Source organism: Cydia strobilella, chromosome 6 (assembly GCF_947568885.1).
Source record: "Cydia strobilella chromosome 6, ilCydStro3.1, whole genome shotgun sequence".
Classification (NCBI taxonomy): Eukaryota; Metazoa; Arthropoda; class Insecta; order Lepidoptera; family Tortricidae; genus Cydia; species Cydia strobilella.
The window spans coordinates 8,414,401-8,441,886 of NC_086046.1; the positions used below are offsets into that span (position 1 = coordinate 8,414,401).

The 27,486-nt window shown below is 36.3% G+C and overlaps 1 protein-coding gene across 5 annotated transcripts in view; it reads right to left on the reverse strand.

Moving 5' to 3' along the window:
• The window catches only part of LOC134742352 (Ca(2+)/calmodulin-responsive adenylate cyclase-like), a 132,471-nt gene extending 105,196 nt beyond the window's left edge, over window positions 1–27,275 (reverse strand). For 4 of the 5 annotated variants that reach the window (XM_063675412.1, XM_063675411.1, XM_063675410.1 and 1 more), the window contains exon 1: window positions 26,956–27,275. The gene's annotated coding sequence lies outside the window, so the exon portion shown is untranslated. Of the gene's footprint in view, window positions 1–10,390; window positions 10,470–26,955 lie in introns of all 5 variants that reach the window. The other variant, XM_063675409.1, reaches the window with a different exon arrangement.
• Window positions 27,276–27,486: the final 211 nt, after the last annotated feature.

Here is a 27,486-nt window from a genome sequence, read left to right on the forward strand (position 1 = left end):
GCAAGCGAAAACAGGGCGGCCAATTCCTCAGATACAAAATGTAGATTAACATATATTTTCTTTATAATTTCGCGCCTTAAGGCGCTAGTCGCTATTGTTGGCCGTAAACTCTTACTTTCTAGAGTATATATCTGCTTAACGGTTCGACAAAAAATATATATTAATCTACATTTTATGTACAACATTCCTAACGTTTGACTTTTACCCTGTGACTTATAGTTTCTCCATAAAAGGAACATTACGATAGGCCGTTTTGCGACTAACTTTGCTTATTAAAATAAATGTTTTAACAGGCACTATAAATGCAACGTTTCATAATGTTAAAAAATAATATTTTTTAAAGAAATCGAATATTATTCAACATTTCGTGCGTATGTAGCTCAAAAAAAGCGTGGCCGGCGTCGTGTGCTAGCTTTGAGACGAGGGGGCTGTGTCGCTCGTCGCTCCGTGCCTTCCTTGTACTCTGTATGCTTGTGCTTAGCCCAAGTGCAACAAAATTGGAGTTATTGTGGCCAAAGACTAAATAACTGCAGAAAGTTGATTTGGTTCTGACGCGCTTTAGCGCGCTTAACACGGTGTTTCGCAGCCTAATATTACGAAAATAATGACAATATTTCCACTTATGTTTGAGAAAGCTTTATTTGAAATATAAAAATAAAAGTTTACTAACATGCGCGGATATATTGCCTTTTTTACGTTTTTAATAAAGTTCGATTCCTAACAAACCAATAATTTATTTATTAATATAGGCTATCAATTTACGTTGTATATAGATATTTATTTATTTTTAAGTTTAATTTTTTTTTATTGTGTTGGGAGATTGGGTAATCTCCCATTGATTGGTGGTGGTTGATGATTAAAACGAACAGTGACAAGTAAGAGTCAATTGATATTCTTTTATAAGCTAATCGTAAATGAAAGTAGGCATAATACAAATACAAACTATTTATAAATAATGACCCTTACAATTGATTAAGCAGTTTAGTAAAAAGACCAAAACGGCCTGTCGTATTTTTTTTGGCGAAACTATAAATTAAGGCGAAAGGAAAAAATCAAACGTACTACTTACCACCGCAACGATAATACGAGTACCTATGCTATAAGTATAACGCAATAGTTAGTTCGTATTTTACAAATGTTTTCTTGTTCAGATACGAATAGACCTTGCATTTCGTGGAGGTGGTAAATTATTATAATGGTAAATAACACCTCTTTAACTCAGAAACTATATACTTACTTACTGTAACGGTCTAAAGCGTATTTCTTCTAAATGGGTAAACAAAACAATTATGAAAAAAAAATATGAATCTTTATTTTTTGTTCAACAACTAACATTTAATTTTTTTCCGGAAATTTATAGTTTCATCGTTATAAAAATAATACAACGGCCCATTTTGCGGCTAACTTTGGTTATTTCTACTTAACGGCTAGTTAAATTAAATAAATCAATTAATATTATTTTTAAATTAACAATAATGTTTTAACAGCTGACGGTTTTTTCACCACGATACAACCGGGCGACGATTTGATTTATTAACAATTTTATCTAACTTCTAAACTACCATCTGACAAAGTATAATGAAATGGGATGCGATGACTGAAAAGATTTTTTTTACATGTTCATGTGACCAACTGACGATCCACCGAGATACAACGGGCTGACCATTTTTTTATTCACATCGTTAACCACTATATCGGAGTTATTGTGGCCAAAACATAAAAAAACTGCAGAGCGCTGATTTGGTTGTGGCGCGCTTGTAATATAATAATAATATTCCCACGTAATAAATAGTACTAGTTTAACACTAATAGGTAGGTAACAATTCCCAAAATTTTATATGTAGGTAGACTAGGTACTTAATTTTATAAGTTAACTATTAAATGACATTATTTATATTTATTTATCACGGATAAAAAAAATACTATAAAATAAACACACTGTACGCCTCAATTTAGTGCATACCAAGCTCTAGCTATAAATCTTAATCTGTCGAATTGACTTAGGTATTTATTTGTAAGAAACAGATAAAACACAAATTAACTAATTGAGGCTTGTAAAGTATAAAGCATAAGGGAATATATTGTTATTATAATTTACGACCTCCACTAAACGCATGATCTACTCATACTCAAACGACAAAACAAAAAAGGATAGGAAAAAGGGGTAGAAACTTTGTATGGAGGTCAAACATTTTTTTAAGTGCGCGACTTGAATCTTTGCATAAAGGCATGTTATTAGAATACAAGAAAAGTGATATCAGCGTTTTTAAAAAATCATCCCCTAAAGTGGTTAAAAAGGGGTTGAAAGTTTGTCGTAGTCCTAATTTTATTCTAAGCTAGGTACTTGAAACTTCATAGAAAGATATATCATTAAAAGAGAAAAAAACTTATATCAGCATTATTAAAAATTCATCCCCCAAGGTGGTAAAAATGGGGTTGAAAGCACTCAAAAAAAAAATTTTTTTTTAGTGCGGGACTTGAATCTTTGTATAAAGGCATATTATTAGAATACAAGAAAAGTAATTTAAGCGTTTTTAAATATTCATCCCCTAAAAGGGTTAAAAAGGCGTTAAAAGTGAATCTATTACAAATGCTTTGAAACTTCGTAGAAATGCATTGTATAAGAGTTCAAAAAAGTTATTTCAACGTTCTTAAAAATTCAACCCCTAAAGGGGTTAAAAAGGGGATGTAAGTTTATATGTGGTACAAATTTTCTTTTAAGCTAGCAACTTGAAACTTGGTAAAAAGGGCATTATATTAAAAAAGACGAAAACTGATTACTTACACCGTTTTTGAAAAGTTTGTATTAATAGTTTCGGGAGCGAATATTTTTTTTTAAATATTGGACTTGTAAATCTTTTAAGAGGGTCGAGAGGGATTATATCGGGAACATTTTTTTTCAGTTAGGGTCTTGAAACTTCGTAGTTTGTTAAAAACAAATTTCATGCGTTGTATAATTATTAACAAATGATTAACCGTCCCTACTGATATCTTTTGCTGCATAATGTTCTATATTATGCTCATGTAGAATATAATATAACCACCAACATACAAATCCACGCGTACGAAGTCGCGGGCAACAGCTAGTACGTCATAAATCGCATACCGCAATTTACCTTTCATTCAATCAACTCGAATATAAAAATAAAAAAAATAAAAAGTACGGAACCCTCGGTGCGCGAGTCCGACTCGCACTTGGCCGGCTTTTTTATCAGTTGAAATTTGTGCAGGCGAGTATTGGGCATTGTTAGAATATGTTTTCTTGTCTCCACGTGGTACCAAAGCTGTAGACCTGTATCTTTGAAGCAACGACTTATTGTTGTCGTATTTATTTCTGAGGTATATTTTATAGGTACCATCAGCTGTCAGCTTTGTTTTATTAAAATATTTGAAAATCCACGTAAACAAAGTAAAGATTCATTGTACCGCGCTAATTTGTTTACCTTTAATTAGCAACCCAGGCTTTGGCTAAGCTTAAGTTAACGAAGCAAATACTGCGTAGGCCAGAAAGTTATTTAGATACAATAATCGTCCTTAGCGAACGGGTATATCAAGTTATTTTATGTAGTTCGGGTATATTACACTCATAAAAATAACTGGTTTTCAAGGTTTTTAACTAAATGGGTTAACGCGAAATAAAGAAAACGGTGACAGTTATTTCGATATCCAAAGAAATACCTGTTAAGTACGTGTTACATAATGGTTGTAGCATGTATAACTATATATTCAGTATATTTCTCCGGGCGACAGTATGAGGCGTCCCCAGCCGTATGATGGATCGTGGGGCTAATCATTTGCCGCTTCTTACGTACCTACGTCGAGGCACGTTCTCCTTAAGCTCAATTTAATTACGAACAAACTAGTAGCAGTCCCAGTAGTTTCTTTTATCCATTTCATTACACATCTCTCCTTTCCTATCCTTTGGAACTAAAGTTGAGCTTTGTAACGCGTCCAACAAGACAACAGTAATTAGATTGGAAGATATGACTTCGGAATAATAAAGTAAATTTTATTTGGACAAGGATAATAAAGAGGGATATAGGTACAATATTCTTCTAAAGATTTATTTCAAAGCGCTTCCGGCACATTACATCCGAGTCCAGTAAATCGATGGGGTCTGATAACTCATTGTCTGGTATTTTCCTGTTATTAGATCTGTAGGGAGTTTAAGGGTTCCTTGATAGTAGTAATTATAAGTTCCGGGCCAGTAGGTAAGGCCTGTTTTACTACGTCACTGTACTAACTCCGGATGAATGCCGCACTTGGTGTTAAATAATATATGTTAACATAAAATTATTTGTTTATATTTTGTAGAATGTATTTATAGCTCTGAACTGGCCATAGAAAAACACCTTACTTGCTTTTCTATGAAACTGGGCCCTGGCCACATTTTTTATTTAGTTTTCATGAACTAAAATATAAAAGTTTCGCATTTCTCTAAAGCTGTTTTTAGGGTTCCGTGCCCAAAAGGTAAAAACGGGACCCTCTTACTAAGAGTCCACTGTCATGTCCGTCTGTCTGTCTGTCACCAGGCAGTATCTCATGATCCGTGATAGCTAGGTAGTTGACATTTTCACAGATGATGTATTCCTGTTGCCGCTATATTTAACAACAAATACTAAAAATTCAATTTGTACGGAACCCTCGGTGGGCGAGTCCGACTCGCACTTGTCCGGTTTTTTTATTATACACTCGGTTAACCAAAGAGCAGGGGTTATGTGCAACATAAGAAACCTAAATGAAACTAACAGGTGTTTTTAATAAACCTGTATATAAATGTAAGTAAATTATGGAACCAAAACTATTCGCAACCTGCACAAACTACAGGAATATAACTTATTTTTTCAAGTCGTGCCTTTCCGTGTTATTTAGCTCTTACTAAATAATGTTTAATATAGCCGAGTGATAGCCGACGTAATATAATTTATACCGCAGCAATTTGTGTGGCAAATCGATGCAAATTATATTTCATCAATCTACTATGACAGTAATGTTTAAATTGAACTGATTCGAACTCCATTATCAATTGAAAAATTGTAGGTAAGGCTTTTATTATTTCGCCAGCGTACTATAATTACAACGTAGCGATTATTTACAAAGATTTGGTTAATTCACGTAAATGTGGTTAATTTCACGAGAATAACCGAACATTCTCCCGTGTCTTTTATGCGCAGCCAGGCCTCCTGTAGCCGCCGTGCAGGTCTCGACGACTCAAATAAAAAGACTTCGATTTGATGTAAACTGATATAATCTTCAAGAGGTACTGGTTACATAGGTACAGTTGCCCAAAACGGTCAAAGGGTGTAGAAGTGGTGGTTATGGTATGGAGGCTGATGAGGTGGTTTAAATTTAGGTGCCTCTAATTGGCCGCGATAGCGATACAAATTATGTGGAGCATTCCTATTGGTGCTTTAAAAAAGCCTCCGCATACTAACCGAGTCCGACGGCTGCGTTTAGCTACTGCTACGAATATTTTATAATATATAAATAAAAAGTTGCGTTCGCACCTCCGTTTACTTACTTCGGGCCAGGGGGCCTAGCCAAGGGACAATCTAATTGAAACCTAAAGAATGTATGGATATAGTCACGTGACTTTACAAAGTTATCTGTCTTCCCGATACATTTTTGTATGGAATGGGGCACTTTTCGCGGACCAAATTGACAGGCTCGCGGGCCTGTGAATCCTTAGCTTGGAGATTGGAGATCGCTGGCCATCACGGTAAGAGATAACACGGGCGGGACTTCTATCATTATTTATTAATAGCTTATAATTATTTTGATCATTCTTACTTTTATTTATGATAAGCTTATATAAGAGTATCAATTGACTCCTACTTGTCACTGGTTCCCGCCATTTTGAATTGATATAAAAAGGCGAGTATTGCAGTGACAAGTGACCAGTTCTAATACAGGCAAGTTATAGTGAAGACGTTTTGGAATATTTATTGTAAATTGGTTGTTATTATGTTTGTAACAAACGAATAAAGTTAAAATATTGTTACAAGTATAGTTTCATCATCAACCCGGTATTATAACCCAACACGACTACTTGCATCAAAATGTACTATTATTTACGAACAGCCTTCCGAACCCACATAAATAATGTTTTTGTTAATAGTTGCGGTTTCCCATTCTAAATGTAAATTAGTGTTAAATGCTATGAATTTCATAAATATTAATAAAATATATTACCTTAACAGGACAGCGTGTACTAGTTGCAACTAACTTGGATTAACAGAGCGTTCTATTTGAACTTGTAAGTACTTGATTGATAAAATATAAAGTTTTATCTATATATATGTTTGTGCGCGTGACATCGGTCATCTCTTACTACTAAAGTAGATTTTTAGTAGACTTTATACTGAAATGACAAGTGACACACGTACAAACCTACAGAGAACAAATATATAGATAGAATACGGGCATAGTTAAAAAAACAAAAATGTCGGTTTGTAAGTTCTACTTTGCTGAAGCCATTATGTACTATAATAACCTCACTTATTCAAGATTTTGGTCAAGCAGGCGAAAGAATACCAAAAAACCGGGCGTCTGATAAAGTTGTAGTTCCTGGTCATCTGAAATTCAAGGCGATCAACTATCAAGGGTGAGCTCATCATGGACTCTATGTACGTATGATTAAATCAATATTCAATACACTCTGGTAAGTTTGTTTACTTTTCTGTGTTCAAAACAAACACTAACACGGTGATGATAAAAGATATACATGGTGAAGCAGTTTGGTAAAAACCGGCCAAGTGCGAGTCGGACTCGCGCACGTTTGTTGTATGAGAGCCCCACTTAAATATATTTATTTTATTCTGTTTTTAGTATTTGTTGTTATAGCGGCAACATAAATACATCATCTGTGAAAATTTTAACTGTCTAGCTATCACGGTTCATGAGATACAGCCCGGTGACAGAAGGACAGACTGGCAGACAGCGGAGTCTTAGTAATAATAGGGTCCCGTTTTTACCCTTTGGGTACGGAACCCTAAAAATGAGGATGTGACTAAATTTTGTATATGTCGTGTCACTGTAATTATAGTAGTATTAAAGGCCGAGCTACACCGGTTGCGTGCGCAGCACGTGTGCTTCAACGTAAGCGTAGACGTGCGCAGCACCACTGTCACACCGGGTAACGCGCACGTCACGCAGCGCACGCCACGCAGGGTGCTGCACACGTCACGCAGGCGCACGCTGCAGCTATGCGTGCAGGCTGCGTGGACATTCGCCGCCATTTTTGTACTATTTCCTAGAGCGTATGTATAACGACTAGCAATGTTTGACAGCAGTTCATCGGATGAAGAGGAAGCACTCCTTGTGACACGGATTTGTTCCCATAATAAGTTTTTATACGACGCATTCTTATAATCTTTGTGTTTATGGTTACAAATACACTCGTATTGACGCACTAGTTCAATAAGTTTTTCTTTTATTTCCGAATCCATTATAAAAACCAGCAAGCGCACCGGCCGAGTTGTAAATAAATACAAGAGAGCTGCGCGTGTACACGCACAGCACCTATGCAGCACCGAGCTGTGCGTGTCCGAACCTGCTCGGTTCGCCCTCTCATAGGGAATGCCCGTAAGTACAACGTCATCACTGCACGCAACGAAGCGACGTTACCGCTCCGCTGCGTGTGCGTGTACACGCAGCACGCAGCCGGTTTGTCTCGTCGGAGCTGCAATGCGTACACGTCACGCGCACGTCACGCAAGCGGTGTGTCCTCTCTTATGAGAATTCGTATTTTACAACGCAGCGGGACGCGCACGTGCACGTCTACGCACACGCACACGCATCTGGTGTGGCTCGGCCTTAAAGATCGACAGATATCTTTTTCTATAATTAGAGAACAATAAGCAGACACACTGTAATTTGCAAATTTCTACATCAAATCCTAGCAGCCTTAAGTTTTGCAATTTTTACTAGCAAAAACTCGACAGTTTACTTAAAATAAGCACCGTACGAATCTGCTGACAGTAATTTGCGTCAAGTCAACAAAAATCGTTTTCTTTTAAATAAAACTTTATTTCACTATTAATTATTTGAAACTCTCCGTGAACACAAAAATGGAAGACAACTAACATTATAATTATATACTATTCCTCACCTCTTAAAGGTGCTTAGTTAAGAAAACACACGGATAAAGCCCAATAAATAACAATAATCTTCACACGTATATTCGAAATGTAATAACTCATATTCATCTCTTATCCGCAGACCCGCTTCAACCATAATTTACAACTGTCATTCAATATTGAACTGAGAGAGGAAAATTAATAGTTGGGCTCTAGAGTTTCGACGTGGGCAAGAAAATATGTAATTAGTTACAATGAAAGTCAAAGGTAGCTATAGAACAGAACACATGAGAATATAAACAGACTTTTTGAAGAATACATGTCAATCTAAATACTTTTAAAGCCATTGTGATTTGTCATATAAAATAGCGCGATGTAGAAAGCTTTTCTGATCGTGGTCGCCGCCCAAGGAACTTGTCTATGTCTTCAGGCCGTGCGCTATACAAATACGAATAAACTAGCAATCCTAAGAGCTATGCCACAGTGACTTTAAACAAGGAATCTGAACTCCCGTGAGACTCAAACATATTAGATTATTTTAAACCGGGTCACTCACGTATTATTAAGTCGAATAGCTCGACATGTTTCGGTCCAATTTACGAGGACCGTCATCCGCCGGCACCGCCGACGCCGTCTGTCGTGAGCGGCCGGGCGAGTCGGGCTTTGGCCCGCAGTACACGCCGCGCCCTCGACCAGTGAAGACGTGTCGTGTCTCCGTGAAGACGGTCCTCGTAAATTGGACCGAAACATGTCGAGCTATTCGACTTAATAATACGTGAGTGACCCGGTTTAAAATAATCTAATAAGGAATCTGAAACACATTGCAGCTTTAGGCAGTTATACAGCAATACGCGCACACGTCGGACACGCCTGACGTCGCATTGTTCCCCATTGTTATGGTAAATTTTGAATAAAGATCGATTTGACATAAAGAGTGTTTTGATGTTTTTTTTTCGAAAAAAAATGTATGGAGCAGGAACAAAGTATCAATATATTTCAAAAACCGCAAAACAAACCGTAATATTCTCGCGGATGGCTATGCTACGAATTATGTATTTGTGATTTTTTGGCATACTACATATTTCCGTCACCGGTGCGTTTTTTATTTATTTAATTGTTTTTATGGAAAAGTGGTAAAATTCGAAAATAACATTTTAAAGTTTTTTTTATTGAAATGGATTTTGCTTATCATTTATAATTTGGTTATGCTAAACTATGAATTTCAAGCGATTTGACTTGAAAAAAGTCTTTCCTTTTTTTTTAATGTACAGGAACAAAAAAATCAATATAATTCAAGAACCGCAAAAAGTATAACGTAATATCCTCGCAGATACCACGAATTATTTGTGATTTTTTGACATTGTTTATACTCCCGTAGTAACGGGTAGTTTTTTTTTAAATCTGTTAATGTTTCTATGGAAAGGATACATGCTTACTACCATTTGTAATGTACGTTGACTAGGCGGGCGGACGTCGTAAGAGTTGCCGAGACGACGCACAGCACGTGGATGCGGGTTTCACATGATCGAACTTTGTGGGACACGACCACGAGGGAGGTCTACGATTGTCTTCGGGTGACTAAGTTAATAATTTGTCTTTAGCACGTATTGGCCAACAATAAATCAGTTTTATGTTTTAACCCTTAAAAGACTAAAAATATCCAAGATAGTGAGTTAAAGCATCCACGACGCTTGATTGTCCAAATGATTCTGGTTTATAGGAAAATAATGCAAAAAGAGGGTAAAAATGTATGTTAATTCTAATTAGCATGGCGTACAGTAATGTTATCGTTCAAACAATAGGTCTCACCAGTCATCACATCACAAATTATGAACATTATTATGTAATACTAATTTTTCGGTACTTTCCTTACGTTAGTTTCACAACGACTATAAATCAATAATATTTTGTATTCTGTCGCAGTAGACAACCCGTCTCCGTTCCCGTCGGATTACAATCTTTACGAATAAAACAAGCGATAAAGAACCCTCACATTCTTTAAATGGTTCTTCTGTTCGACGGCATGTACCGGACTGAACATCAGTGTAAATAACGAGAAAACACGCAGCTTACCAGACACAAATGCATTATGGATAGATGCATCTTGAATCACTTTGATCTCTTTACAGAACATTACAATAAATAATTACAGATCAAGTGAATGATCTGTTCACCATGATCCAAAGTCACAAGGTCCTGCTACATCACTGTCGAGTAATTACAATTACATACATAAAATTAGCGAGGGGAAGACTTCTCAGATCATTGGCTTCTCTTAGCAAATAACGTAATAATTGAGATAGATTTATTACCTTTTTGTGAATGTTGCCTGGCACATATGATTCATTAGCAATAAGGCCGCTTGTAGTCTGCCGTTACATTCAGTCTGCCCTGTAATGTTATATCGAGGTAAGTATACAAAGTATTTTCGTGTCGTGTTGATTTATAAGAAATAATTATAATATTTAGCTGAACTCAATCACTGTAGTTTTTATCACCTTCATGATATCGTATTTTGCCGTTAATAAACATCATTCAATCATAGGGAAGTATCATGATTTGTAAACAAGACACGTTAATTAGCGTTCGAAAACAATATTTTGCATCCTTGTTCTCTCAATGAATTAATAAAGTATTTGCTGTATAAAGTATGCCCTGTGGTCAGAGTTGAACAGCCTTAAAGAATGTCAAACGACTATCATAACTCAATATAGGTTTACGAGTTTAACCTCGTTTAGATAAAAATCTAGAACTAATTAATCAGCTGGTCGAAAACAAAAGCGATCGAGTTCCACTCCACTTAGCAATAATAATGTTCATGGCAGTTCCAGATGGGAAATACCCAACCCCCATTAGTGTCGTAACGCCATCAACTATGTACTTACATGTGCTTACTTAGAATTACTAACTATCTAGTGTAAGTTAGTGCCTGCGCAACTTTCGTGATTGACGCATTTTGGGGAGGACTTGCCCATATATGGTCTGAGATAATATGACAAGAGATATAAACCATTTACACATTAAGAGGGGGAGTAAAGCCAGGAAATAAGGAAGAGACAAAATATATGTCACGCCGCGCGAAACTATTGACAGAAGATATGGTCATCGAGCGGGTTTTTACCTTTATATTATCTCAATTACTCGGAAAATACACTTTTATTTAGAATTTTTCTCGTCGTATCCCTCGGCTATATCACTAGCTACATTATGCTAAAATTATACTCCTATGTTATGCAGGGTATGAAATGAAACTGAAAATAAATGAAAACTAGACATGTTTTCGTGATATAACGTTAACCTTTTAGACCGTTTTAGTTGGAGTCTGCCCTTGCAAATATATTCTAGTATGCGTGTGTTTTGTTTTCGTGGCATTAGCCCTTGATTAAACGTGTAAAATTCAATATGAAAACTAATTTTTCATTAACCCCTCTTAAATCACAGTTCTGAAGTAGAATGCCAATAGGCTGATAATCGTAATGAGTAAATTCGTTCAACAGTGTCACATTAGTAGTAAAGCTGTCGCAGGTACAGTTAGCAATATCAATGTACATATGTTTATCGCGACACTTATCGCAGATGGGGAATCACCCAACTCTCATTAGAACTGCTAAGTTCTATCTAATTAACTTACAAGTAGGTAGGTACGAGACAATTTTCGTTATTCTTCACTGACGTAATATGGTTAATAGTGCATTTACTACTTCCCATCCTTTATTTCTCCCGTGAAGTTGACCAACTCAAATAATTTCCTCGCAAATGGCATTGGTATCGAGATGATTTGTTCATTCGTTACTTCACATTTGTTCAGTAGTTATAATCGTTAGAACCCGATACTAATAGAAAATCCGGACAAGTGCGAGTCGGACTCGTCCACCGAGGGTTCGGTACATTTTTTTTATTTTTTACAAACATAGTTTTCAGTATTTTCCCTGTACTTGTAGTATAAGACCACTGTGCGACGATATTACTTGCTAAATTTTAATTCCCTGAAAGTGTCGAAATATACGTTTTTTGCGGCCTAAACGGCCGTATTTTTTATTACGTTCTTAGAATTCGGTTTTTTTTTCACAGCTTCAAGGGACTAGACCTGAGAGGTATATGGTTTTAACTCCAACTCGATACTTCCACGCGTTCTCGAGATTAAGGGTCTTGACAGACAGACAGACAGACAGACGCACGGATGAACGGACAACAAAGTGATCCTTTAAGGGTTCCGTTTTTCCTTTTGAAGTGAGAACCTTAAAAAACTGAATAATTGGCACATTTAAATCATGGATAAGAAGTTTAATGGATTTACAATAGTAATTAAGTTAATTAATTCATTCATTCATTCCACAAGTGAATATAACAAAATTCATAGTCATTCTCCTCTCCGATATTATTCAAATTGCGTACCTATAAAACCAGGTAATATCCGTTATATTATCCGTTAACGTAACCCCGTATTTACAGAGCACTTAAAGTATGCATTTTAAAGCAAGAGGCCGTAGTCGATTTTGGAGCAAAAATTTAAAATTGATAGATTTAGTCGTTGAAATTATACACATTTTGTTACGTAATATCTAAATAACAAGTATTGGTTTCTATTAGCACGTCTTCTCATCTTGCCTTTTAATAATGAGGTCGCGAGCGTGCGTCACCGATAATATATGAAAAGAAGGGGCAGTTTTTAAAAATTCATCAAAAATTTATGGTGGTAAATTATACAAATTGATGTATAAGAATAGTTTCAGCAAATGTTGTAGATTGTTTAAGTATCAAAATTACTTTGAAATTAAGTCGATTTTCAGAGAAATTGTCACTTGTTTTGAAGTAATTTCTGGAGAAAACTGATTTCGTGTAACTTTCATTTACACTACTTCAAAGTCATAATAATAAAATGTAGTCCGATAAACGTCAAGTACAGGATATGTGTAATACAAAATTACCATGTTTAGCCGTCCAAACTTTACGATATTTACAAATAAGAGCGACAAAATCAGTGCTTTACGCGCGTTTACCAAGACGTCCATCAGAAAAGCAAACATTACTAATTTAGTGAGTCTGTTTTCAAAAAATTGATCTGATAAAAGGTAAGATAAGAAGACGTGCTAATAGAAACCAGTACTTGATTTTTCAATTAGTTAACAAAAGGTGTACAATTTCACCGACTAAATCTATCAATTTTACATTTTTGCGACTAAAATCGACACCGGCCTCTTAAAGAAAAAATAAAAATCAGCATAAACCTAGTTCGATAACGGGCTTGACATAAATTGCATCGAGGCCCTTTTGTGCGCTAATAAACTTGAGTGGCCGACTGATCGACAAAGCGGCCCTAAAAAGGCGGCTGCAATCACTCTGCCTGGTACGGCTGCTACTGGGTTTGAACCCCGGTATTAATAAATTCGGACAATTTTGTCAATTTTACACAGATCGACCTCGTCCCACGTTGTGGCAGCACCGGTATCATGGTCGCGTTTTCGTCACTTGTCATATCATGCGTCACTTTCGCACTTACGTATACTTGTTAGAGCGTGACAGGTATGGTGACAAATGATAGACAGCCGTCCATCTTAGCCCTGCGGACGCTGATATATATATATATATATATATAGTTAACTATATATAAATACTTATACATACAAAACATCCATAACTCAGGCACAAATATGTGTGATAAACACACAAATAAATGCCCTTACCATCAGGATTCGTACCCAGGACCTTCTGCTACATAGGACCACCATCGACTAGGCTAGTTAGGAGACCCTTAAGTAGGTAGGTATAAATAAATATACTTAGGGTATTTATTTGCTCAATCTATGAGTATGTATTCATCTTCAGCCATGGGAGACGATCGGGCGGTGAAGAGCGTTTGAGGGAAAACCGACAGCACGCCGCCGTCGCCCGGCCGCGTCGGTCGGACGGATGTGGTGGACGCTGATCTGCGCGAGCTCCAGGTTCAAGACTGGCGAGAAACTGCACAGGACCGGGATCAGTGGCGAGCAGTTGTGTTAGAGGCCAAGACACACTTTGGGTCGCTGCGCCAGAGGAGTAAGTAAGTAAGTATTTATTTGCTAATTTATCACGAATATTTGTTGTTGAGTATGTATTTAAGTACCCACTCTGTATCAATAAAAAGCATGACTTGCAACTTGCAACCACGGGTCCCTAATGTAATGACGCACTTAAGTGCGTTACATACATGATTAGGCGTAACGGATATAACATTAGATAAGCCTAAAAATTAAGAGAATACGGATAGCAGAAGAGGTAAATTGACGAATTGTCGTAATTGACAAAAAAAAAACTACTTTACGTTCATCTAGTTTAATTCTAGAAAGTAAAACTTTTACAAAATATGCATATTCAAAACTTCATTAGGCGCCATTCATTTATTACGTAAGACGATTTTTACCAGATTTTGACCCCCTCCCAACCCTAGGTAAGAAAAAATAAGAATAGGCCGACCCCCACCCTGTTTAATATTTATTACGTAAGAATCTGAAGGAAAAATGATTACACATTGGGTGTGTTTTTATTTCGATTTTCATAGAAACAATTTTAGGAACTTATTTTGTACCTGCAAAAGAACAAAAAATATTTTTTTGGCAATAATCGACTTTGGATTAATTTTAAAGTTTTTCTAGGTGCACGGATGCACGCGCTTTTTTGAAGTATAATCTTTACTTGCACATTTTGTGATCTTACGTATTAAAAACTATCAAGACTCCCTCCCACTCCCCTGTAAGAAAAAATAAGAACGGTCGACCCTCCTCCCCCACTAAAGTGCCTAACGTAATAAATGAATGGCGCCAAAGGCCAGAAATTCTAGTCAATTATTACTTATCTGAGAATGCTTCTACAAAAAATGTTGTGCATATGTATAATAGTAAATTAAATAGACCAACGAGTATTATGAATACAGAACGGATAGCTATCCCTACAGCCCTACCAAATATCTATTGGTATCATGTACAAAAGAGAGCCTGATAAGACGTTCCCTTTTACAAATTATTACAAATACACAATAGTTATAAGACGAAGGCGTACAGTATTTTCTTGGATAGTTGCTCTGTTTACAAAGCTAAAGTGTGTATCAGAGTTGGCGCTAAATATATGAATTTTCCGCCTTATCGCAACGAAATAAGATATCTTTGATATCGCACGTGGATACAACCTACAGACATTTGTATTTAAATAGCTAGTGATCCTTAATTTTACGATCTCGGAACGAGCTTACATTTATTAGCCTCCCACTACACAAAGTTTAGTGGGTTCATATTAGCATTAACATGCAAAAGTCGTAATCCGTGAGCGTTCAGCGGCTGGCCGGGACCGCGAGGTGACCCTAGGAAGTAGGTCAACTCACGCATCCGTCTGAATGTCGCTGCAGAGGACTAGCTGTGGGGCAGTGAAAAGTCTGAATCAGCATCCGCCTTTCTTGGACAGTGATAATTAGAAAGGTAGTTTTTCTGGCGCTTGGATAGTTCTCCTCTCACAGTAACAGTAAGTCCTTGCTCAAAACCGTTAATTTAACGATCTAATTCACACACTATTTGGTCTTTAGGATATGACTGATCATCAGTGCTCTTAGAAAGGGCCATTATCATTGTGAATATTATTCTTACATTGCAAACTTTACACAACTAAGTTCAAGTGAGGAAACACTTGTATGGAATTTGCATACCAATCTCTTAGAATTCCTGGGCATCCTTGTTTCCTAAAAGAAATATAGCTCTCAATTCAAGTAGAGCCTTTAAATTCCTATAAGAAATCTCCAAGGGTTTCCAGGTATAAACTCTCAGCGGCAACCTAGCTGTCTATCGCTGAATATAATATATAATAACCCTTTTTAAGTCGCCGCTCTATAACCGGCTCCGCACCCTCGCAGGTAGTGTGCAAGGGCATATTGGTATGCAATACTAGCACCTATTTAATTGCATTCGTTCCAATTAGCCTGGCAGGTGTTAATTGGATGCTTGTTGGGATGGCGCCGCACAATAATCTATTCGTACACAATGCCGTATACTTACAATCATGGATGGAGTTACCCTATTTACAACAGGATAGACAGTCATTCAGGTTCAGGGCATTGAGAGGGTTATAATACATTGAGATTTTGTAAGTTACTCGAGAGCCCTTTTAAACATCTATTAGGTATTCCATAAGCAGCCTGTAATTGCCATTTCCTCAAGGAGCCCAGAATACTATTTCCGTAAAATATTTCCTTTGAATGTAAAGCTAGGAAATCTAGAAAGCTTACGCAAGCCAGAGAGCCTCTTTGCAAATACCAACCATGTTACCGGCGAGTGCGCGAAATGACAGTTTATATTTTAAACCTACTTACTAAACTGTTTACTATTCCAAATAAAAGTAAGTACTAAAATGAGATTTCGTGTGGTGCCTGTCAAGCTTAATCCGATATTGTATTGATATTGTGAGACGCTAGGTAGGGATACTAGATAATTTAAAGATCATCCGGATAAATAGGTAAGTTAAATAGTTTTCCCCTCACTAGCTCGGAAAGTTGTCGTTTATCCTTCAATACAAGCGGGGAAAAACGCGTTTTATCCACTAGTGGGGAAAGTAATTTGACCTTGGATGGAGCGTGTTTAAGTAGCTTGACAGATAACAAAACATCATCATAATGGTTCGTTCGATATTAATTATCATTAAATAAATGGTTTGAGAATCTAATAAAAAATACCAAATTTAGCTTTATTTAATGATTTTAAGTCATAAACCTTAAAATTCCATAATAAACGTTTTAATTTCAAAACGCATCGTTGACATTTCATACATCAGAAATGTCAACATTGTCAACAATTTTTTTACTTAAAAGGTTTTCTCACCGACTCGCGTAAAAATACACAACTTCCAGAGTTTTCTGTTATAATATCGTAACGACATGAGTGATTCCAGTGATGAAGATGATCTAACGCCTGTGGATGTTGCACTTTCCTCGCTATAGTGAGGTGAAAAGTTTTGTGTTACACACGGGCGCAAATGTATTTTACTTCTCGTGTTTCAATTCTACACTCGCGGGTAAAATACAACTTTGCACCCTTGTATAACAAATAACTATTCTTAAATTGTGGTAATAGTGTATTTCGATGCTATTGCGGAAAGTATGTCATTACTTCACGAGTACCGAGATAGACTCGGGACGAGTGAAGAATGACATTTCCGGACGTGTATCGAACGACGTTTTTTAATACAGTTGCGAAAAAATAAGAAAAACAACAAGTAAGGAATTCGAAACTTTTATATATTATTAATTCTGTGACATCATTGACATTATGAAGTTTTTTTTCTTAACTTTTATTCGACTAGAATGGATTTTGTTATTATTATTGAACCCACTTCAATGAAAGTTTTTTTTGTTTTAATGCATGTTCAATAAGACAGTATTGTAAATATAAAACATTGTATCGTATATTTATAAAAACAATATCGAACGTTGCCTTTGGAAATTTAAAACATGCTTGCAGTAAGAAGAAACGCCTCATCTGTGACAGGCGTTCCGTTCAATTCAGACACCTTATTAAGAACGGTTTTTCAATATTCAATATTTAAAAAAAAACGTGTTATAAAGTTATAATGAGGAAGAGGTAAGTAATAAAATATAAAATATGTATATTTTTCGTATTCTTACATTAACAGTAGTTTTATATGTTGATTACGACGTTTAAAGGAAACTAATATTAACACTCATCAATAAGAATTAGTCGTGAATTGGAACAAGTATAAATTTAAAAAAAATTGAAAAGTAAAAAGCACTAGTTCGCGAAAACCAACTTTCCGCACGCTAAACAGCTACGTAAAGTAGCACTTTTTGAACAACTGTATTAAATAGTATTTTATACAATCGTGATATAATAGAGAGCTTTTCAGTCGAGTACCGTGTTTAAGCAACGAAGCTTGCTGAGTTGCTTAAGTTAAGGTACGAGATTAAAAAGCTTGATTATATCACTATTGTATAGAATACTTTTTCTATGAGACAAAAAAAATATACTTTCAACTAGCAGAATCATATAGGTAAACAAACCAAAAGTACCCTGGTACCTGCTACTTGCTAAATTCAATTTTAAGACAGTTTTTTTCTCGATTTTGGCCATCTACTATGGAGACTAACAAGCAACGCTTTTCGTAGGGTATGGATGTTGCTATATGAAGGGTGTCACATGCGCGTTTCTAACTTATGAAGCAATTGTTTCTACTACAACATAAAATAAAATGTTTTTGTTGGCCAACCAATCACAAAGCAGATGCGACGCAGCAGCGTGTTTAAGTCGGCTAATTTGCATTGAATCTAGTCTCCTTAAACAAGAAATATTTTATCGAAATGTATGAAGTTCTATTTTCCAAATTTTTATATTTGACTAAACCGTATCGATAAAATTCTTATGCTTGAGTCGGAAGTGCCATAGACTATCCAACGTTGAAAAGAGTAAGGTTGTAGTGTTGCGTATGAAGTTGTAATACACAGATTATACTCGACGAGTAGAAAATAGTTATTTGTGCAACAAGAGAGGAAAGTTCGTTTTTCTTGCGAGTGTTTATTTTGAGTCCCAAGAAAGCGAAAGGTTCTATAATTGAATCACGAGCGAAGCGAGTGATTCTAAGGTAGAATCTTGAGCGTAGCGAGGGACTCAAAAACACGAGATGTAAAATAACTGCTCTCGTGTTGCACACATAATTTTTCACCTCAGTAGTGAGAACATATTAAAGGTTAAAATGTATTTCGAATGACACAGAATAAACAGAAAAAAAGTATTATAATATGTACGATACGATAAGATACGATACGAGACCGGACCGGACCGTACCGTACGGTACCATACCGTACCGTACCGTACTGTATCGTACCGTACCGTATCGTACCGTACCGTGCCGTGCCGTGCCGTACCGTACCGTACCGTACCGTACCGTAGTATGAAGTTCATGGCCTTCACTAAATTAAAAAGCTACATTGTTTCACTCCAGGGAGTGACGAAAGTAGGCTTGTTCGAGCTGCTGTGGTGAAAAATATTTTTCAGTATTTTACTTTCTAAACCCATCTACCTACGTATGGCGGCTCCAATTTAAATCATGAGTTAAAAAAATAATCTGAACCTCATTTTGAAAACTAGGGCCTAATTTTGACCGCGTTCAAAATATTACATTGCACTAAAGTAAAAAGTATTTTACCCATATCAAATATCGGCCTACTCTGATATCACCAGGCAAATACAAATGCACACTCGGCACGCGTGAACTGTTTATTTTCATCGGCAAATCCCTATGTGCTGCAGGTACATTTAAATTGCCAATCATTTAGCTGTGTCCATATTAATTTCAATCTGCCAGCTGTAATGTAGGCTGCAATTTCTGATATGAGTGATTATCAAGGAGCGGAATTCTCGTAGCAGAAATCAAACTTCAAGAGGGATTGACCATTGTGTTTCATCGACTATTCCAGTTATCGATGTTATCGAATCTTTTCGCATATTACCGATCACCACCTTTTTACATTACCTATTCTGTAACGTTTGACCTCTTTGCATCTCCATATTAAAATAAATCTCGTCAACGTTACATAATTGTCATTTGTGTCGCTTGAGTTTTTATTCCGGTGCCGTGTTACTAAAATGGTTAATCCTAAAAAAACGATAAACAAATCTATAAAGAAATATTCTTGTCTAAGCTACAATGCAGATTCTTCCACTATATTATATTGCTCTAATTGTGGAGTTCATTTAACTAACTAAAGAAGCATATAATAGTAGATTGTGTCACAAGGGAGCAAAATGACATATTTACGGCGAGGGCGTACAATTGAATCCTAAACGAAGCGAAGGATTCTATAATAGAATCCTGAGCGTAGCGAGGGATTCTAACATAGAATCCTGAGCGTAGTGAGGGATTCAAGTGTTAACGCCTAAGGTGAAAATAATTTTGCTACCATGTGACACATACTGCTTTTCACATCACCTTTCAAAACAGACAGTCTAACAGGTTTGTTTTAAGCAAAAATCGATACGGACAAAGTGCCAAAAATATGTATACACGACCTTAGTATAAATTAAATTAAATTAAATAATCATTTATTTTCAGGCATGGCCCATAGAAGTGTATAGGTAGGTAGATACATACTTCTGGCACTTTGTCCGTATCGATATTTTCAGACGTGACTGTACTGACAAATTAAAAGTAACTACAGCTCATAATTATGTACCTAATATATTTTCAAAGACAGCAGCAAACACATAAAATGATACAATGAAAATCAAGTACATTATTTTTGTAGATTTTTCTGGTAACAAATTAATAGCTCTTACCCCTTTGAACCAAATCTTCGGAAGAACACTATGATATGATATGATATGATATGATTTATTTATCTCACAATATACAATTGCACTTAAAATTACACATGGTAAATTCTTAGGAATTTATATTGTATGAAGACTGATATCACTTATATTTATTATTATAAAGTTATTGATTTAAACTAAGTATTTACAAATTTATACACAATACAGAACCGCATAATTATGCTTTGTGAAATATTTGTGCAAAACTTTTTAAATATAAACTTTTTAAATTGCATAGACAAGTATGGCTGCGTTTAAGGAGACCTAAAATGTCAAAATAAAAATTAAATTATTAAACTAATGTTTTTTTACGTTTCTTTGTAAATATTACGCTAATTAATGAATTTACTTAATTTAAATATGCTACTTACGCTAATTACATTTATTGTTTACAATTACAACAAAATATTATTTAAGTTAGAAAAATTGTATGCACGTAATCGATTATAAAGAAATTGTAATCGATTATATGCATACTAATTTCATATGTCTTTGTGTCAATATTTCATACTGGCAACAAAATGTCCTTGAACAGAAAAGTGCCACTTTAATCCCTCCTAGCAGGGAAGAAAAGTTCCCTTTTCGAATAGGTGATGTGAAAATGTATTTTCTGTTCTATCCATTATTTTGCCAATCCAAAATTCTAATTTCATTACTTAAACGATGTCGTGTTAAGTGACAAATATTTATCGATAGTCGATAAAATACAGTAGTCAATCCCTCTTGACATTTGATTTCTGCCATAAGAAATCCGCTCCGTAGAGATTATTGATTACCGCCATAATTAGGCTTTTGTTCCGATTCCGATACTTCCAACTTTCGTTACGTGGTGGTGTTGGTACCTCTAATGCGCCTACAGTCTACACATTTTACAGTAATCCCTATTTGCTTTGTATGTTGTAACCGTTGTAGGCCCCGTAAAACGTTTGAACTCTGTTTGAAAGGTGACATTCGGATGGGACCTACAGCTTGTGCCGCACAGTGGTGGAATGAATCCCGCCTTTACTGTTGGCGCCGCGGCATTGATGCGTGCGCTGTCATTATCAATTTCGTTGATAAAATGAGTTATTTACGAGTAGGTATACGTTCGTTGCAGCAACAGCAATCGAATTAGACATAGAACAGTCGACGTCGATCGATGCCATCGATCGATTGTTGTGGTAACACGACCCTTAGAACGTTCATTCCGTCTCTCATTTTGTCAAGGAAATTGACAGTAAAAGCTCCTGCGGCAACGCCACAGCAGCAGCTAAAAAGCTATGTCAGTTAGTACCTGTAACTAACTAGTTCCGCCGCGCCGCCTGCCCATTAGCTCTCCGGGTTTGGATCAGAGATCTGTACGTGACTGCAAAATACCTGGGCTGTACGTCTAACAGTCTAGCTATTACTATATCACCACAGATTTATGTATTTTACAGCTATCTATGTGATGAACATTCAATAATTCACAAGTTAGATACCTACGTTACTTGTGAATTTTAACATTCATTTAGTAGTAAATAAACATAGCATAGCAACCGGTTTAGACGAAACTACCAATAAAAACCTATTGGTCATTTTGCATAGATACCTACATAATTTCTATTCCTTCCGGACTTGTCTTCCATAAATGACAACTGCCATTCCCTGCTAAATCAAATAGGTACGTACCTTCGCACGTACGTCGTAGAATTGTTTTAAATTTAGATACATACCTGAGACTTTATACATATCTTTAGTTGTGCATTTCATACCTACGAAATACATACATAGGAATTGTTACAAAAACCGGCAAAGTGCGTTTCGGGCCACGCATAATGGAGGGTTTCGTACCTTTTTATTTTACGATATAAAAAGCCATACCCGCAGTCGTATTTTTCCGGCACTTAGGTATATACGTCTTTTAATTGGAAAAACGTTTATTTTAACTTATAAACTTACTAGCGGCTCACAAAATACACCTGTCGCTTAACTTCAAACTCGTATAAATCCATTCGACCCTCTTATAAAGATAAGATAAGATAAGATAAGATAATCTTTATTGGTACAATACAGGTAAATATAACCTTTCCCAAAATCGCATAATCTGACAGTTGGAATAACCCGAGTTTGAAGTTAAGCGTATATTTAATTCAAATAGGTATGTTACCTTATAGTTTTTGAGATCAATGGCTGTGACATACCTACAGACTAGGCGTCACACACTCTGGAGGCAAAAACCAGGGTTGAACCATTCCAAAGCGCTTATCAAGGCCTTCAGCAAAAAGGCGTCTTCGAGCGCCTTGGCGCTGCCTAGGAACCAACTGCGCAACTTGGTCAGGGTGCTTACCGGGCACTGCGGCCTAAATAAGCACATGCACACTATGGGGAAACGTGACATGGGGCGGTGCAGACTCTGTATGGAGGCAGAGGAGACGCCCCTACACATCCTCACAGAGTGCCCCTGCCTAATGCGCACTCGTGACTTGATCCTGGGTGGACATATATTGCGCCCGGAGGAGTTAAAGTCTCTCGAAACCAAAAAGATCCTGCAGCTGTTTGAAGTTGCAGGTTTGGATCGAGAGTTGTAGTAGGTGGCGATCACAATAGATCAGAGATGGTCGCAGTGATACATAGGCTCTGGAGCCTTACATAGCCCCTAGAAAAAGAAGAAGAAGGCGTCACAAACCCGGTTTCACCGAATTCGAAAAAACCGGAAAAGCCGGGTTTGCAGCCAATTTTAAAAACCGGGTTTAGGTTTGATAAAACCGGGTTTAGGTTTGATAAAACCGGGTTTAGGTTTGATAAAACCGGCTTTTTCGAGTTTTTCGAATTTCGAAGCAACCTTTTAGTTTTATTTAATCGTACCATTGGTACCTATAATAAATTATTACACATAAACTTTGTATGTGTAGCAATCGTACCGTATAATATGTAGACGTACCTAAATAGTTACCTACATAGTATATATTTAATAATATATATAAAGGAATGTTTTGTTACATTTATTGGCTTAATTATAACTAAAGTTTGACTTAAGTTATAATAATATAAATATTATGTAGTTTAACATTTTAGTCATAAACAGCCATGTTTTATATGTGATGCATGCATCACGTTAATTGGTCTCTAATCTCTATTCTAGTCTTGTTAAAAATGTTTATCTACACACATATCATAAACCCTCTATGATGGCTTCAAAATCCGTAAACTTGCCATTTTCAATCAAAAGGGTACTTATTGTCGGTTGTCAATAAGGCGTTATTTCCATACAGGCATACAGCTTCAATTTGAAATCAACCTTATTGACAAGCGACAATGTGGTACCTTTTGGTTGAAAATGTCACAAATACCTAATGGCCAACATTAAGATAAACTGTTTTGTTAAGTACAGCAAATTTTTAATCTGTGAAAATGTTGTTATTGCTAGATAATAACATCGATTTCGATAATATTATTTCATTCAAATTTCGAACATCTTAAAACGAATAAATTTGATTTGACCTCTATTCTAATATCAGTCGAGATTACGTTTTCTTCGAAATGAAAGGTCAATTGCATACTATTTTGACAAATCTCGCTTGTTAGTTGGTATTTGGTTGGTATCCAACATGAATCTAGTATAACTGGATCGGTCATGAGGAGTGGGGGAAAATGAACGAACGGGATAGTCCTATGTATCTTTCAGTAGGAGTAGCAGAGAAAGCGCTGTTATTGTTTGTCCTTGTCATAGTTTCACTTTTCCACCGCTGCCACAACCGAGGTTGTGGCAAACAAATAAGTACGTGACATGTCATGTTTGTTCGTTGCTTGTTTAATTATCGTTGTTTTGTATGAAATTGTGCTTTCTCTTATGAAATATAGTGATGGTTAGCGTTTTGAATGCTTGAACTTTGATAAAATACTGGTGAATAGTTCTGTAATCGGCTGTAATAGCCGCTCTGAGCAAAAATATGAGAACAAGCTTTCACACGTAAGTACGGTATTTTACACCTTCCTCTTAACGCAATATGTGAGAATAACATCGTAAAATTACGTTACACTCAAAGCAATGTAGAATCAAACGATTTCAATAAAAATATCACAATTATTTACGCAAATTAACAAAACATTATTTGTAAAATTATCCGCCCAAATTACGTAGGTAGGTAGGAGTCTGAGGTCAGCCATTTTTAAACTTCTTCTTAATTTAGCTGCATAACAATCATGTTAGGGATACCAGATGAAAATATCATAATTTTATGGGTAATTTTGACCTCGAAGTTTTTTCGTACTTCTAATTCCAAAAAATAAATAAACAAATGTTGTGAAGATTAAATGTGGTGTACATTAATTGGTGTGATTGCGATTTGTGATTACTTTAAATTAAAACCCATAATACATTTTATTTTACGTTTTATTTACTAAACATGTTTAGTTTTGTACCACCTGCGCGAATTATAGGAGGTATTTCATTGTTTATACGCCTAAAAAGGACGGCCCATTGACATTTTATTTAACAATTTTTTAATACCGTCAAACAAGCTAACTTTGCCTCCAGGGTAATCGCCCCAACGTGATATCAAATATTGGGGTAATTTTTACCAATATGGTATCCCCACGTTTATGACGTCATCTATGTCTATCCCTTACGGGCGCACGCGTATAGCTTGTCTATGTAATGCTAGGTCTATGGTATCCAACGATATTGGCAATCGACCCCCACTCTAGTTTGTCTCTGAATTAAAAAAAAATACGGATGCGTGACATGCGTGAAAAAAGTTTTCTTTGCCGCCATTTAACGTGCAGTTTATCTTTTAATTCGTTTGTAAGTAAAAACATAATCTGCTTTGTTGTTTTTAAAGTAACTAGCAAAAGTTTCGTGTAAAATGTGCGATAAAGATATTTCGGAGACGCCACCTCATACCTGCGAGTTCCGCCAGAGAGCAACTACCTATGCCTCAATGTTGGCTGTAATATGAGGTTAGTGAATATATCATAGAAAGTTTATAATATGTGTGTAGATAAAGCAGTGTATGTAACTGTACATAATTAGGCATTTAAACACTCGTGTGATTCTATTATAAACTCACTTCGTTCGTTTTATAAACCCACACTCGAGTTTTGATGCCTTTCATTATGTAGCAGTCACAAACTACTATTAAGTATTGCAGATTGATTATTAAATCGTCTACAATTTCTTGTTTATTTTAAAAATTATACATAAACTCGAAAACACCGAAAAAACCGGAAACCCGGTTTTGCTGAAAAAGCCGAAAAACCGGCTTTCAAAAATATGCACGGTTTTGTGACCCCTCTACTACAGACGGACGGAAACTATAAGGGTTCCGTTTTTGCCATTTACAGGACCCACAACCGGGATCATAGTGCAGCACTGCACTCTGGCCATATTATTTTTACATTGTGTAAATCCATAATTCTCTCTCTATAAGTATAATATTGTATGAAATGTTGACTTACCATGTAATGATCATATTACGTTATGGTTATTAAATAAACTAAACTAAACTAAACATTTGCCAGTTTGACTGTCACAGGTGTCTGTCATTTTTAGGGTTCCGTACCCAAAGGGTAAAAAAACGAGACCCTATTACTAAGACGCCACAGTCCGTTTGTTTTTCTCTGTCCGTTTGTCTGTCACCAGGCTGTATCTAATGAACCGTGAATAGGTAGTTGAAATTTTCACAGATGATGTATTTCTGTTGCCGCTAGCGCTAGAACAACAGATACTAAAAACAGAATAAAATAAATATTTGAGTGCGACTCTCATACAACAAACGTGATTTTTTTGCCTAATGGTACGGAACCCTTCGTGCGCGAGTCCGAGTCGCACTTGACCGGGTTTTATAGGTAATTAGGTGGTAGTAGGTATCTGGGAAATGAAAACACGGTTCTTATAGATAGGGAAATTATAAACAGTTTACCTAAAATAGTAAATACCTATTAGATATGCTATTTCAAAATAGGACTACTGAATAGGAGAACCTAACCTATCCCTTCTTGGCTTATCGCAACTAGATTCCAATAATTATGAAAATACCTACTGAATATCCATGAAAATAGGAGATAGTTCTTCCGTTATCTAAATATTTTTTACCATAATATTACCAATTAATGGGAACGGAAAAGATCTACTTTAGTAGGAGTTAAAAGGGAATGATTTTTAACAAAATATTTGTAAACCAAACCAGTTATTATAAATTGCGATATTAAGAAAAGAGGTTTCTTAATATACCCTCGTAAAAGATAATAACTTTACTATGTTTGACCAATATAAACAAGACAGTCAATAACCAGCTAGCTTGGTGAAAAATAGGTAACAACAAGTTTGGACAAAAGCACAGAATAAGTAATAGTATTATCAAAAGGTAACGAACAAGACCTACGTATTTAAAATGTTTCCATGAGAACTGGATTGTTTATTACTATTATTATACCTACTGTATAAATGCATTCTTATTGGAAGAAACCGGTCCTCGAAACTAATTGATTATAGTATTATTTTAGTCCATAAATACCCCGAGAAAAATATTTGACTGAAACTAAAAGCGAAAAAATATATTTTAAAAGCTCCTTACCTTTTTAAGAAAATCTCGAGGGCGACGTCCCCCCTCCTTGGAAGGTGCGGGTACGGGGTACGGTGCCGCTCTTCCAACATAAACACTGCACTGGCGGTGTACGAAATACGGAATACGAGCGACAAATACTGATGAATTAGTGATAACACAACACTGTCACTTTGTTCGAGCACTGTAATCCAATAGGTTCGTTTGTTTTTAGTTAGAAATCAGGACAAGTAAACGCGCATGTCACTTTGTCCGTAAATTGTAGTAATAGCGTCGTTCAACACGCACGCAATGGTAGACCGTCGCTCAATGACTGGCTGGCGCTGGCGGCTGGCTGATGCGCTCGGCGGCGGGGAGGGCGCGCCGCGCCGCGCTGCGTTGCGTTGGTCGGTCTACTCGAACACACCGGGTGGAGGGTGAGGCGAGGCGCAACGGGGAAGCGCCCTTCTCTCAATGGTAGCATTATCGGTGCTGATGTCTCAACGAATGCCTAATCAGAGCTTTGATAAGGGACTCTTTAAGTACTAGGCATCCAAGTGTTTT